This window comes from Adiantum capillus-veneris, chromosome 18, assembly GCF_014529385.1.
Source record: "Adiantum capillus-veneris isolate H3 chromosome 18, ASM1452938v2, whole genome shotgun sequence".
NCBI classification, from domain to species: Eukaryota; Viridiplantae; Streptophyta; class Polypodiopsida; order Polypodiales; family Pteridaceae; genus Adiantum; species Adiantum capillus-veneris.
In genome coordinates this window covers 104,075,895-104,087,616 of record NC_140948.1, presented here as the reverse complement: position 1 = coordinate 104,087,616, position 11,722 = coordinate 104,075,895, and the positions used below count along the sequence as shown (strand labels likewise).

The window sequence follows — 11,722 nt, the reverse complement described above, 5'->3', positions numbered from 1 at the left end:
GGAGTGAAAGACCCCACCTCAAAGCTTCAGGAAGGGATCAGAGAATTGGACAGGCCTCAACTAAACACTAGGCCAGTACCATTAAACAAGGTTGGAGAGTATTGTGAGGGAGAAGATGGAAACACCACGCTACCAGTAGAATTCCAAGGAATAGTTTCCAAAGCTATTCTTGACAGTGGAGCAGGAGTTGCTATCGCCACCAAGGAAATCTGAAAAAAAATGGAAAAAACCAGCTTTGAGAGCTACCAGAATGAAATTGCAATTGGCATATGGGTTCATGGAGAAGCCTCTAGGGCTCTTAGAAAAAGTGATTATCACCTCATGCGGAATCGAGTATGAGCATACATTTGCAATAGTCGATTTCGACAAAAAGAACAATTATGAGATCATCTTGGGAAGACCATTCATGAGACAATTGAAGATGGTCCAGGATTGGGGTTACGACCACATATACCTCAGACATGGCAAGACAACAACCAAAATTCACTTGAAAGACCATAGTTACAAGGATGTGAACCAGACACCAGTGGAAGAGTTTGATTTAGCTACATTGGCAGGATCGGAACTCCCAGCATGGTTAGGGCAATAAAAAGAGCTATGGATGTGTGGAGCTTCACATTGTGGGAGCTTAAAAAGAGAGGAATGCGTCTTAGAAAGAGCGATTGAGGACAAGCATTATATTTTGGAACCTTTTCCTGAAGATGCCTTAGAACCTCTAGAATGGGAACACATACTAGCAACATTGGATGTCTGTACCATTACAGATAGTCTAACAACAAAATTTTGCGATAAAGATGGCTATGATGTGCTACCCTATTACATGGTAAGCATTATACCAGGAGAAGATGACTTTGTAGAACCACCAGGAGAAGATGACTTTGTAGAACCACCAGAACAAGAAGAGTTTTATAACTCCTCTGAGCATCTGGAGGTAAATAACGATGCAGATAACGAGTGTTCAGACAACTCAAGCGAGTGTGGGAAAAAAACAGAGAATATCAAGTTTTATGATTTTGCTAATCAGCACCCTAGACGCCAAGAACGCTATAGGAGAAAACGAGCAGAAAACAAAATGAGAGAGAACCTGATGCCCATGATAAAAGATAAAACTCACTACCTAATGCTTATAAAAGCAGAGGATTGTGTATAAGATCAAATATCAGGAAGATTCTCAAAAGTTCGAAGGGAAGGAACGCGAGAGGAAATAAAACAAGTACGGAAAGCTAAAACAGAAACAAAATCACAAAAATCTCAAAAATCAAAACAAGAAACAACGAAAGACCAAGAGTGGACCAAACTGGAGCGAAAACAAAAATACCAAGAACTAAAACGGTCTTTACGAGAGGTATGGACTACTGAGGGAGATAGTGATGGTAAAGGGGAGTCAGAAAAAGGAAACATGAATGTATCATCACACTATCAAAAATTCACCATCCAGGACAGAAAAATCATAATGACACCACCAGTCAGGGAAAGAGCAAACTAGGAATCTTACGATGGGCCAGAAAATGCCAAACGGATAGACCTCGCTGAACAAGGTGAAGAGCCTCAGCCGGTCTATATCGCAACCGATTTAGAGCCTGAAGAAGAAGAACGGCTAACACAACTTCTCAAGAAGTATAAAGATGTGTTTGCATGGTCCTACAAAGACCTCAAAGGAGTTGATCCATCGATATGTCAACATACAATTCCTTTGAAATCAGATGCCAAACCTAGCAAACAGCGTCCTTATACATATAATGACACATTTGCTAAACGAATCAAAGAAAAGATTGACAAGTTGATGGATGTTGAATTCATCTATGAAATCGAACATACAGATTGGGTGTCACCCATTGTGGTAGTCCCCAAAAAGAACGGAAAACTGCGAGTGTGTGTAAACCTCAAGAAGGTAAATGCAGCCACCATAAGGGATAATTATCCCTTGCCGATCACAGAACATGTACTTGAGAGGGTGGCTGGGAAACGGGTTTATTCCTTTCTAGATGGGTTTTCAGGATACAACCAATTGGCAATTGCAATAGAGGATCAACACAAAACAGCGTTTGCCACAGAATGGGGAATCTATGCGTATAGAGTTATGCCTTTTGGCTTAACTAATGCCCCAGCTACCTTTCAAAGTTTAATGACGCATGCGTTCAAAGAATACCTGAGAATATTCTTAGAAATATACATGGACGATCTTTGTGTACACTCTCTTCTACGAGAGGAACATATTGACCATTTGCAAAAGGTATTTGAAAAATATAGAACATATCAAATCTGTCTTAACCCGAAAAAGTGCATTTTTATGGTTAGGCAAGGACGCATCTTAGCACACATTGTCTCAAGAAATGGCATAACCACTGACCTAAACAAAATCAAAGTCATGGTAGACCTGCCCAGGCCTACTAATGCGAAACAAGTGCAATCCTTCATGGGACACTACAGATATTATCAAAGATTCATATATATGTATGCAGTCATCGTACAACCTCTGTATCGTTTGTTAGTCAGTTTCGATTGGACTGAGGAGTGTGAAACTTCATTCCAAAAGCTGAAGGAAAACCTTGTATCAGCACCTGTACTTAAAGCACCGGATTGGGAAAAGATATTCCATGTTCACATTGATGCATCCGCATATGCAATCGGGAGTATTTTGGCTCAACCTGGAGATGGAACAATATATTTTCCAGTTTGTTATGCAAGCCGACAGTTAAATAGTGAGGAAAAGAACTACACAACCACCAAAAGGGAGGGGTTAGGAATGATTTATGCTGTAAAGAAATTTCGGTATTTTTGCTTGCAAACAAATTTGTGTTCTTCACAGATCATCAAGCTCTTTTGTATTTGGTAAATAAACCATGCAATACAGGGAGAATTGTACGATGGTTTATTATATTGCTAGAGTTTGATTTCACAGTGGTAGTCAAAAAGGGTAAAACTCATCTACGGGAGGATCATCTTTCAAAGCTACACAATGGGGAAGCTTCTGAAGGAGTAGATGATGACATACCAGATGCTTATCTTTTCAATATTGAAATGATACCCAAATAGTCTCAGGAAATTGTTAGCATTCTTTCCTTTGGTGGTAGGTCTAATAACAGAGAAGACAGATCCAAACAACGAACAATTCGACAAACAAAAAACTTCCAGTTGATTGCAGGACGGCTGTATCATCTAGGATCGGACCAAATTCTACCACTATGTATAAATCCGAAGGAATTCGAGTGTTATCTTGAAGAAGCACATGTCCAGGATTGTGCATTTCATTATTCAACAGTGAAAACACACTAGAGACTGAAACAATTAGGGGTTTATTGGCCAACTATGTACTCGAACACACATGCTTATGTTAACAATTGTGCTATATATAGTGCCAACCGACCAATGGATCACGAGGAATCCCAATCCTCGAGTGAGGACTTCCGAGCAGACAAGAAACCGAGCGAGCATAAGCAATGAAAAATATTAGATCAAGATCTCAATAGTTACCCTATAGAGTATAGCGTAGCAAAATAACCATGTTGCATCTCAAATATTCTCAAACAAAAGAGCCATACTTTTCCTTGAATGTGTTCACACACATTAAAATAGTCTCAAACAAAAAATCCATACTCTTCCTTTAATGTGTTCACAAACACATTGATACACAGTCATATACTTGCTTCTGAACCATCTTCCAGAGCGTATTCCAAAACCATTTTGTGCAAACTTATTCTCCATGGTAAATTCACATGTTGCAATTGTCATAATTTCGTGCACAAATAGATTAAAAGATGGTAACTCAAATTCCACATGTCCATCATAATGCATAGGTATCTCTTGAACCTGAATGATATCCTTTGCTTGCATGAGTTCCATGCATAGGCTGCTTTGTGAAGGCATTGCATGTAGTATACCACATTACTCTGGAGGGACCATCAAACTATTACTAGTGTGGCCACATTGTCATCCATAAATGGTTATGTGCCTAGCCATGTTTGGTTGCAGGATGAGGAATTCCAAACCCCAAGCAAACCTTTCTGAGAAATCATAAAAGAGAGGAAAATCCCACAAGATACATAGAACTTAAATCATAACAGAAAAAATTAGCATCAAATTACATATTACAATCTATCCATGATTGGCTCTAAACGCCTAGAGTATTCTAAATAAAGACTTTATTCATCCACCCTTATATTAACTCCTTGATTATCCAAGGTTATGCTCCCTCCTCCAATCACGGCTTGTGGTTATTAATATTCAAACCATGGTAGATGCTTGGACAAGTAAGTGTGTGTGTGTGTGCGTGCGTGCGTGCGTGAAATGTTGTGGAGGGGGAGGAGGGTTTCTCAATACATGATATTATGGCAAGTGCTTATAGGGAATTTATAGAAGTAGATTTGGTAGATCCTATTGGTAGGTTGGAGCCAATATGAACAACGTGTATTTGCAATCTTTGGTGCTAGATTGTACCTTATTGAAATTGGGGAGAAATGTTTTTGGGTGAGTGACTCCATTTTGTCTAGCTCGCAAAAAAGATCTTCAACGTATAATCATGACACTTGAGAAACGAAGAGGAGAAGGAAAATATCATTCACATCACATACTTGAAAAAAATAGTTTTCATGGACTACGGAGTGTTTTAGAGTTTTCACCGGTGAGTTGCAAAAGAGGAGGCCCCAATCACAAGAGCTTTGTGACCAAGGGTGGGAGAGGTAATGAAGATCATAAGGTATTGTCGACATGAACGATAATCACCACTTGCATGCAACAGCTTGGCATTAATCACCTCTTATGCAATGCCTTCACAATCACCTCGACCCATATTTCGAAGAGAAGAAAGATGAAGAGTTTGGGTGTGTCAGTAATTCATGAGCCTTCTTCCTCTCCTGACTTATGCACCAACTAGACACCTCTCTACTTTCTAGCAGCAGGAACATTGGTATGCTGATCGTGGTTCTCCATATCTTTCTTGCGTCTAAACCTTTGTGGTGGCTCTCACACATAACTCTTCTTGTTGTGCGGGATCTCACATGGACAACTTGAGAGTGAATGGCGCATGAAACACAGTACTGCATTTTGGCGTAAAGCTTGGGAAGTGTGTACCCATCATAAACGCAAGCATCTTGCACATCTTGCACAACAACTTATTCAACAATGTTCCCTACAGCAAACCGCTTGACAACCTTGTCCTTGGGCACACGTCGCCCACAATTGGAGCACATGATGGGGTTGGTGTGACCTCTTCCGTGCTTGTTACATCCACCGTTGCAGAACTTACCGTCATGATTGCTTATGCCGCAACTGCTTCTGCTTCCTCTTCCTCATGGAGATCTCTCTCTCTCTCTCTCTCTCTCTCTCTCTCTCTCTCTCTCTCTCTCTCTCTCTCTCTTCTTTTTATTTTAATAAAGGGAAATTTGGCTACATTCAATCATCGATAATACATCAAAACCCATCGCTGAAAGTCCTCATAAAAAAATCATTTATTGAGAAGAAAAAAAAGCCTCTTCATCTGCCTACACGTTAATAGAAGGGAAGATCTGACCTCAAGCAGTGAGAAGGACGGCACCACAAACTCTTTGAACTTCTTCTCTGCAAGCTTAGAGAAGAACTTGGCTTTAACGACCAGAGGAGTGGGGGAGCATCGCCCTTAATTACCTAGCACCTTGAAGTACCTGAACTGTGTGACTTCCAGCAAGGGCCCCTTTCCTTCGAGAGCAGAAGATCCATATTCACATTAATGGGACAGTGGCACTTGTTCATTGTCTTGTGGAAGTAGCCCGAAGTACCCAGGGTGATATTTGTCAAACAGAATGCGATGGTGGTGCATACCTCCTGCATTACCATGACCTCCGGCATGCTTTTTGTGCAGCTTGCCAATTCTTCCATGGCCTGCACTGACATGACCCCTCTTCTTCCTGTTCTTCTTCAACCAAGTCATCATGGCGGCCTCCGGCCTAGTCTCGAACCAGGAAGTCTCTCTCTCTCTCTCTCTCTCTCTCTCTCTCTTTGACTAGATGAAACAACTTTCCCATTAAGACCATTTGTGTCAAACAAATAGAATCATCCAGGACATCCTCACAGATGCTGTTTTTCCAGAATCAAGTAGCGTGCAAAATGCGTACTTCTACAAAAAGATCATTTGGCTCGAAAGCCATGCGCTGTTTTCCAGCACTTAATCTGTCCGTCAACATGAGTCCATTCATTTCCCTAAAAAATGTGTTGAGAGCACTCAAAAGCTCACATCCATGCATCTCGGAGTACAAGGGCATGGTACCATTCGGTGTGAGAGACAATGTTTTCGAGAAAAAAGCTCATATGCCATACAAAAAAAGATAAACCAGACATAGTAGAGCCTGCCGGCAATTACATAGCTTGTTGAGCAGAAGGAAGTGGCTACCTAAGGTCATTTGCGCTTCTTCGAAGGGTTGTTGTTGGTGTCGGTGTTCTCTTCCTCTTCGAAGATAGCTTCCAGATCATCTTGCATGAGGGGATCGTCAGAAGCGACAACATTTGCAGTGGCATTATGGCGAAGAAGGTAATCCGTGAGGCGGTCCATACAGAGGCTCTTCAACTCCACTAGCTTCTCGGAGAGCAAAGACCCATCGTGCGGAGCAGAGAGCACGCTATCTTCCATGCTGACGCTAACTGCCATCACCGCTGCTGGCCTCGTCCACTGTCCTTCTCTCTCTCTCTCTCTCTCTCTCTCTCTCTCTCTCTCTCTCTCTCTCTCTCTCTCTCTCTCTCTCTCTCTCTCTCTCTCTCTCTCTCTCTCTCTCTCTCTCAAAACTCAACTGCTGCAAAGAGAGCGCCGGTTTGCAGCAGTTGAGTTTTTAGAGCGCGCCGGTTTGCAACAGTTGAGTTTTTAGAGCGCGCCGGTTTGCAACAGCTGAGTTTTTAGAGAGAGAGAGAGAGAGAGAGAGAGAGAGAGAGAGAGAGAGAGAGAGAGAGAGAGAGAGAGAGAGAGAGAGAGAGAGAGAGAGAGAGAGAGAGAGAGAGAGAGAGAGAGAGAGAGAGAGATGAGTGAGTGACGGCCGCCGTTGTCAAAAGCGGCGACATCTGCAGTGGCATTATGGAGACGCGAGGCGGTCCATACAGAGGTGCTTCAACTCCACCCGCTTCTCGGAGAGAAAATACCCATCGTGCGGAGCAGAGAGCATGCTATTTTCCGTGCCCAGCTCCATGCTGGCGCTAACCACCATCACCACTGTTGGCCTCGTCCACTGTCCTCCTCCTCTCTCTCTCTCTCTCTCTCTCTCTCTAAAAACTCAAGTGTTGCAAAGAGCGCGCGCGCTCTTTGAGAAAGTTGTGTTTTGAGAGAGAGAGAGAGAGAGAGAGAGAGAGAGAGAGAGAGAGAGAGAGAGAGAGAGAGAGAGAGAGAGAGAGAGAGAGAGAGAGAGAGAGAGAGAGAGAGAGAGACGAGTGAGTGACAGCCATCATTGTCAAGGTCAACTGATGCCTCTGGCTACCAGCTCAACCTACGTAGCCGGCCTCTACCTATTGCTCACACCTGCTCCAACCCTTTGCTTAGTTCCACCATAATAGTGCTCGGATAAGTTTGCTCCAACCCTCTGCTTAGTCTCGCCATAATATAGTGTGTGTGTGTGTGTGTGTGTGTGTGTGTGTGTGAGTGTGAGAGAGAGAGAGGAGAGACACATAATAGTGTGTGTGAAACACACTCCACTTCAAATGAGTAATCTTTTGCAGCATCTATGTTGGATATTGGAGAAGGAGGCAAGTCTCCAGAATTCAGATCAACGGGGCTGAAGTAATTTTCATCTTGTTCATCTGCAGGCAAATTTGCATCAGGAACGGAGCAGCGCCTACAGGTATTCATTCCATATGAATTAGCTGCAGCAATTTGGGCTTGGTCAAGCATGAGACATTGCCAAGAGAGGGCCATTGGAGAGGGTAAAAATGGGACATCTGATCCAACATTTATATATTTGGATGGAAATTCAGCCTCGTCCATATCCTTATCGACGTCCATCAATGACCTGGCTATGACCAAATCTGTGACATGCATTGATTCGGCAGACAGGTTCGGCATCACGTCCATGGGTGTGCTTGTCGGTATGGTAAGAGGGGCCCAACCGCTCTTCGTCCGGAGCATAAAATATTTCGAGCATGGCAAGGATTCTACCAGGAGAATGATGAGCAGTGGTTGCAGGTGGGCATCCGGCCTAGGCCGCTTGAGAATTAAGCCAAAATGAGCTGCATTACAGGATTGCTCATGGACAGGCTTTGTAGCACCGCAGAGGGCATGGCTAGAGGATGTAAAGTCATTGCCATGAGAGGGCAATAATTGTAGGGCTCTCTCATTGCATGCAGACTGCAGGTGCAACATTTTGATTGTTGAAGCCTTCGAAGCCTTGTGCATGGTGCCATGCAGGGTATCTTCAACAAACGTAGGCTGCAGGTCCCGGACCCGTACTTGGAGATTGATACCATGTGGGAGTGAAAGGCCAGGAGGCCTCCCACTATCAGAGGCATAGAGACTGTGCATTATATGAGAGATTCCATTAGTGTGTGTGTGTGTGTGTGTGTTTTACACAGAGAAGAAGAAGAGAGAAGGTAGAGAGAGAGAGAGAGACAATACACGCAGATAGGTGGTTAGGCGTGATTGGATTTCCATGCTATGTGTGGACACATAGGATACTTAAATAGGACGATGATGAGTGATTTGAACGGATGCTCGTATCCTTTGGGTTCTCGAGGCATGATAGCTGGCATATTTTTATTTTATTCCAAGAGTATCTAACACCAAACGAGGGTCCAATCCTCTTGTCTTGATCCTCGAGAGTCAACATGCAACCCACCCTCTTCACGTATTATGAGCGCCACTATTCTGGAAAAATGTGTCAGCTTAACATGGTGTCATTTTCCATTTCAAAATTGTCAATTGGGAAAAGGGAAAAATCCTCTCGAAAATAGAAAAAAATAGTATAAAAAATCGAATAAATAACCCATTTTTTTCAAATCTCCTCTTACCTGTGTTGAGCTATATATAGTATCTCTATATATAGGTCAATATTAGCAAATTCAAGGAAAGGAATTTTGTATGTTTGAGAAAATGATTTTTCCCTATCATTGATGAGCGTGTTCGCACACAAGCCATGACAATTTGTTGATGACGAGAGAGTTTTTTTGGCTGCTTCTATGAAATGAAGCTCTTGCCAGTGTTTGCAAAAAACATTTTTAGCAACCAATGGGAAAAGGAAGAGCATTGAGCATTGGCAATCTCCCAGTTAGTGATGGTTTAGTGCTTTTACCAGTTTTTACACCAAAATCCTAGTCAATTTCCATCAAGTTGATCCTCCTGCCTAGCCATCAATTTTCAGCTTTTGTCCTTTAAAACAACATTAAAGGTCAATTTTATGTGAATGTTGGCTCTTGCAAGCTAACTCACTAAACAACAGAGTTAGTTGGAGCAAGGCTTCGTTTAGCGTGAAAACGTCAATATTTTCCCTTGCTTAGTTTATTCAAGGGCAAGGAAAGAATGCAGCTCACGTCTGCTTTACCCCAGCCAGTCATGCATGTGAATCTCCTCTGTGTTGAATCTAAAATATCCCACATTAGTGCATTAATGTATAGAGCACTGAACGAGGTGTGTTCGATCCACTTCTCCCATCAATCATCGTTTTTAATAGGACAACACAAAATAAGGATGCATTTAAATACAATGCTTATAATATGTCTTCTATGCAACCACGCCATTCCAAGCACTTGTAAGAGGGCCCGCATCTAGCTTGGAAAGGTCGTAAGGCTCATTCTTGAAGAGAGACCATAGCCCTTTGAAAATTTTGATTTAGCCTTCCTAATTATATATTTTAGGGTAAGTTAGAATGGCGACTTGTAGATTTTATTTATCTAGTGCTTCTTTTGAAAGGATAACATTTTGTCTTACTATTCTCTTTTTTCTTTGTAGTGCAATGATGCAATATTGTTCTTCATTCACTGGTATGGAGAACCACCATTGCTTTACATCACTAAAAGTACACCATTTTTTTCTGCACATGTCATTTTCTATGTTTACGTTTTGACACACGCACATACACACACATGGGTTTCGCTCGGTTTTTTGGTTTGCTCGGTAAAGTTCTCTCAGTGTATGGTAAGACTCATGGATCACGTGACATTGTTTCAGGTAAACATTGCACATGCATGGAGTCAATATATCATTGATTTCTTAACCACAAGGACGTTTCCTGAAAACATAACAAGAGAATGGAAAAGGGCTATAGAGCTGGAGGCTCGTGACTTTCAGTTAATTGGGAACCAACTCTATAAGAGAGGAAAGGACAATTAACTTAGAATCTGTGCAAGTGAAAGTGAATACCTGCTGATTCTAGAACACGGACATGGAGGCATAAATGGAGGCCATTTTTCAAGCGATAAGACAGCAAAAATTATCTTAACCGTAGGAATATGGTGGCCTACATTGCATATGGATGCTGACGAGTTTGTAAAGCGTTGTGACGCATGTCAGTGCACCAAGGTGCCGATAAAGAGAGATGAGATGCCACTACGGCCAATGATGGGAGCAAGGGAATTTGTAAAATGGGACATTGATTTTGTGGGACCTATTTCACCCCCTGCATATCGCACCCATACCCAATATATCATTGTGGCTAACGGACTATCTCACGAAATGGGCGGAAGCCAAGGCAACACAAAAAGCAGATGCACAAACCATTGCACAATTTTTGTATGAGAATGTCTTTGTACGATACGGATTACCAATAGAAATTGTCAGTGATCGAGGAACACATTTTCTTAATGAAGTCATTGAATATCTGCTAGAGGAATTCATGGTCATACATAGAAAATCTGCTCCATATCATCCACAGGCAAATGGATAAGCTGAAGCCACAAATAAAACACTATGCATAGTTCTCACTAAAATTGTATTAGAGTCAAGAACAGATTGGGATCAGCAACTACACTCAACACTATGGGCATACAGGGTAGCTTACAAAACATCGATAGGAACGACACCGTACAACATGGTGTTTGGCCTAAATGCTATATTACCCATAGAGTTTTTAATTCCAACTCTACGAGTAGCGAAACGCTTAGAATGGACAGGGCATGAGCTCTCTTCAAGAATAGATGATCTTGAAAAGCTAGATGAACTTCGCTTGAGAGCTGTAGCTTCGATCTATGCTAAAAAGAAAAGACAAAAGGAGTTTTTTGACAAGCATGTGCGCACGAAAAAGTTCAAAATAGGTGATTATGTACTTGTTTATACCTTGAAGCAACATGCCAAGAAACTTAAAAAGCGAGGGATGGGACCCTTTGTGATTAGTGACCTATCACAAAGCGGAGCTGTCAAGCTTGCTACATTAGGAGGTGAAGAAATTCCAAATTGGATTAGTGGGTGTCGATTAAAGAAATATCATTTACCACTAACACAGGATATGCTTCAAAAAATCCATCAAGAAAAACAACGAATGAAGGAGAAACAGAGGGTACGAGAAGAAGCTCAAGCAGAAGCAAAAGAACGCATTGCAAAAAGAAGGCTTATACGACAACAACAACAATGTGGATCACCTTTGGAAATAAATGCCATTCGACTAATGAATTTTGATGAAGACATAGTGGAGCCAATAATTGTAGTCAAAGTGGGTAGCAATCAAGTTGAATCGACGGCATTGCTTGATTCTGGAGCTCAAGCAAATTTGATCTCTTACAGATTATACAAACAGCTCAAGCCCACAGGTCAACTTCATCTTACTCCACAAGTGCTGGAAAGTAG

The 11,722-nt window shown here is 41.9% G+C and overlaps 1 pseudogene; it reads right to left on the bottom strand.

Moving 5' to 3' along the window:
• Positions 1–5,510: 5,510 nt before the first annotated feature.
• Positions 5,511–5,908, bottom strand: LOC147436124 (large ribosomal subunit protein uL15y pseudogene; annotated as a pseudogene).
• Positions 5,909–11,722: the final 5,814 nt, after the last annotated feature.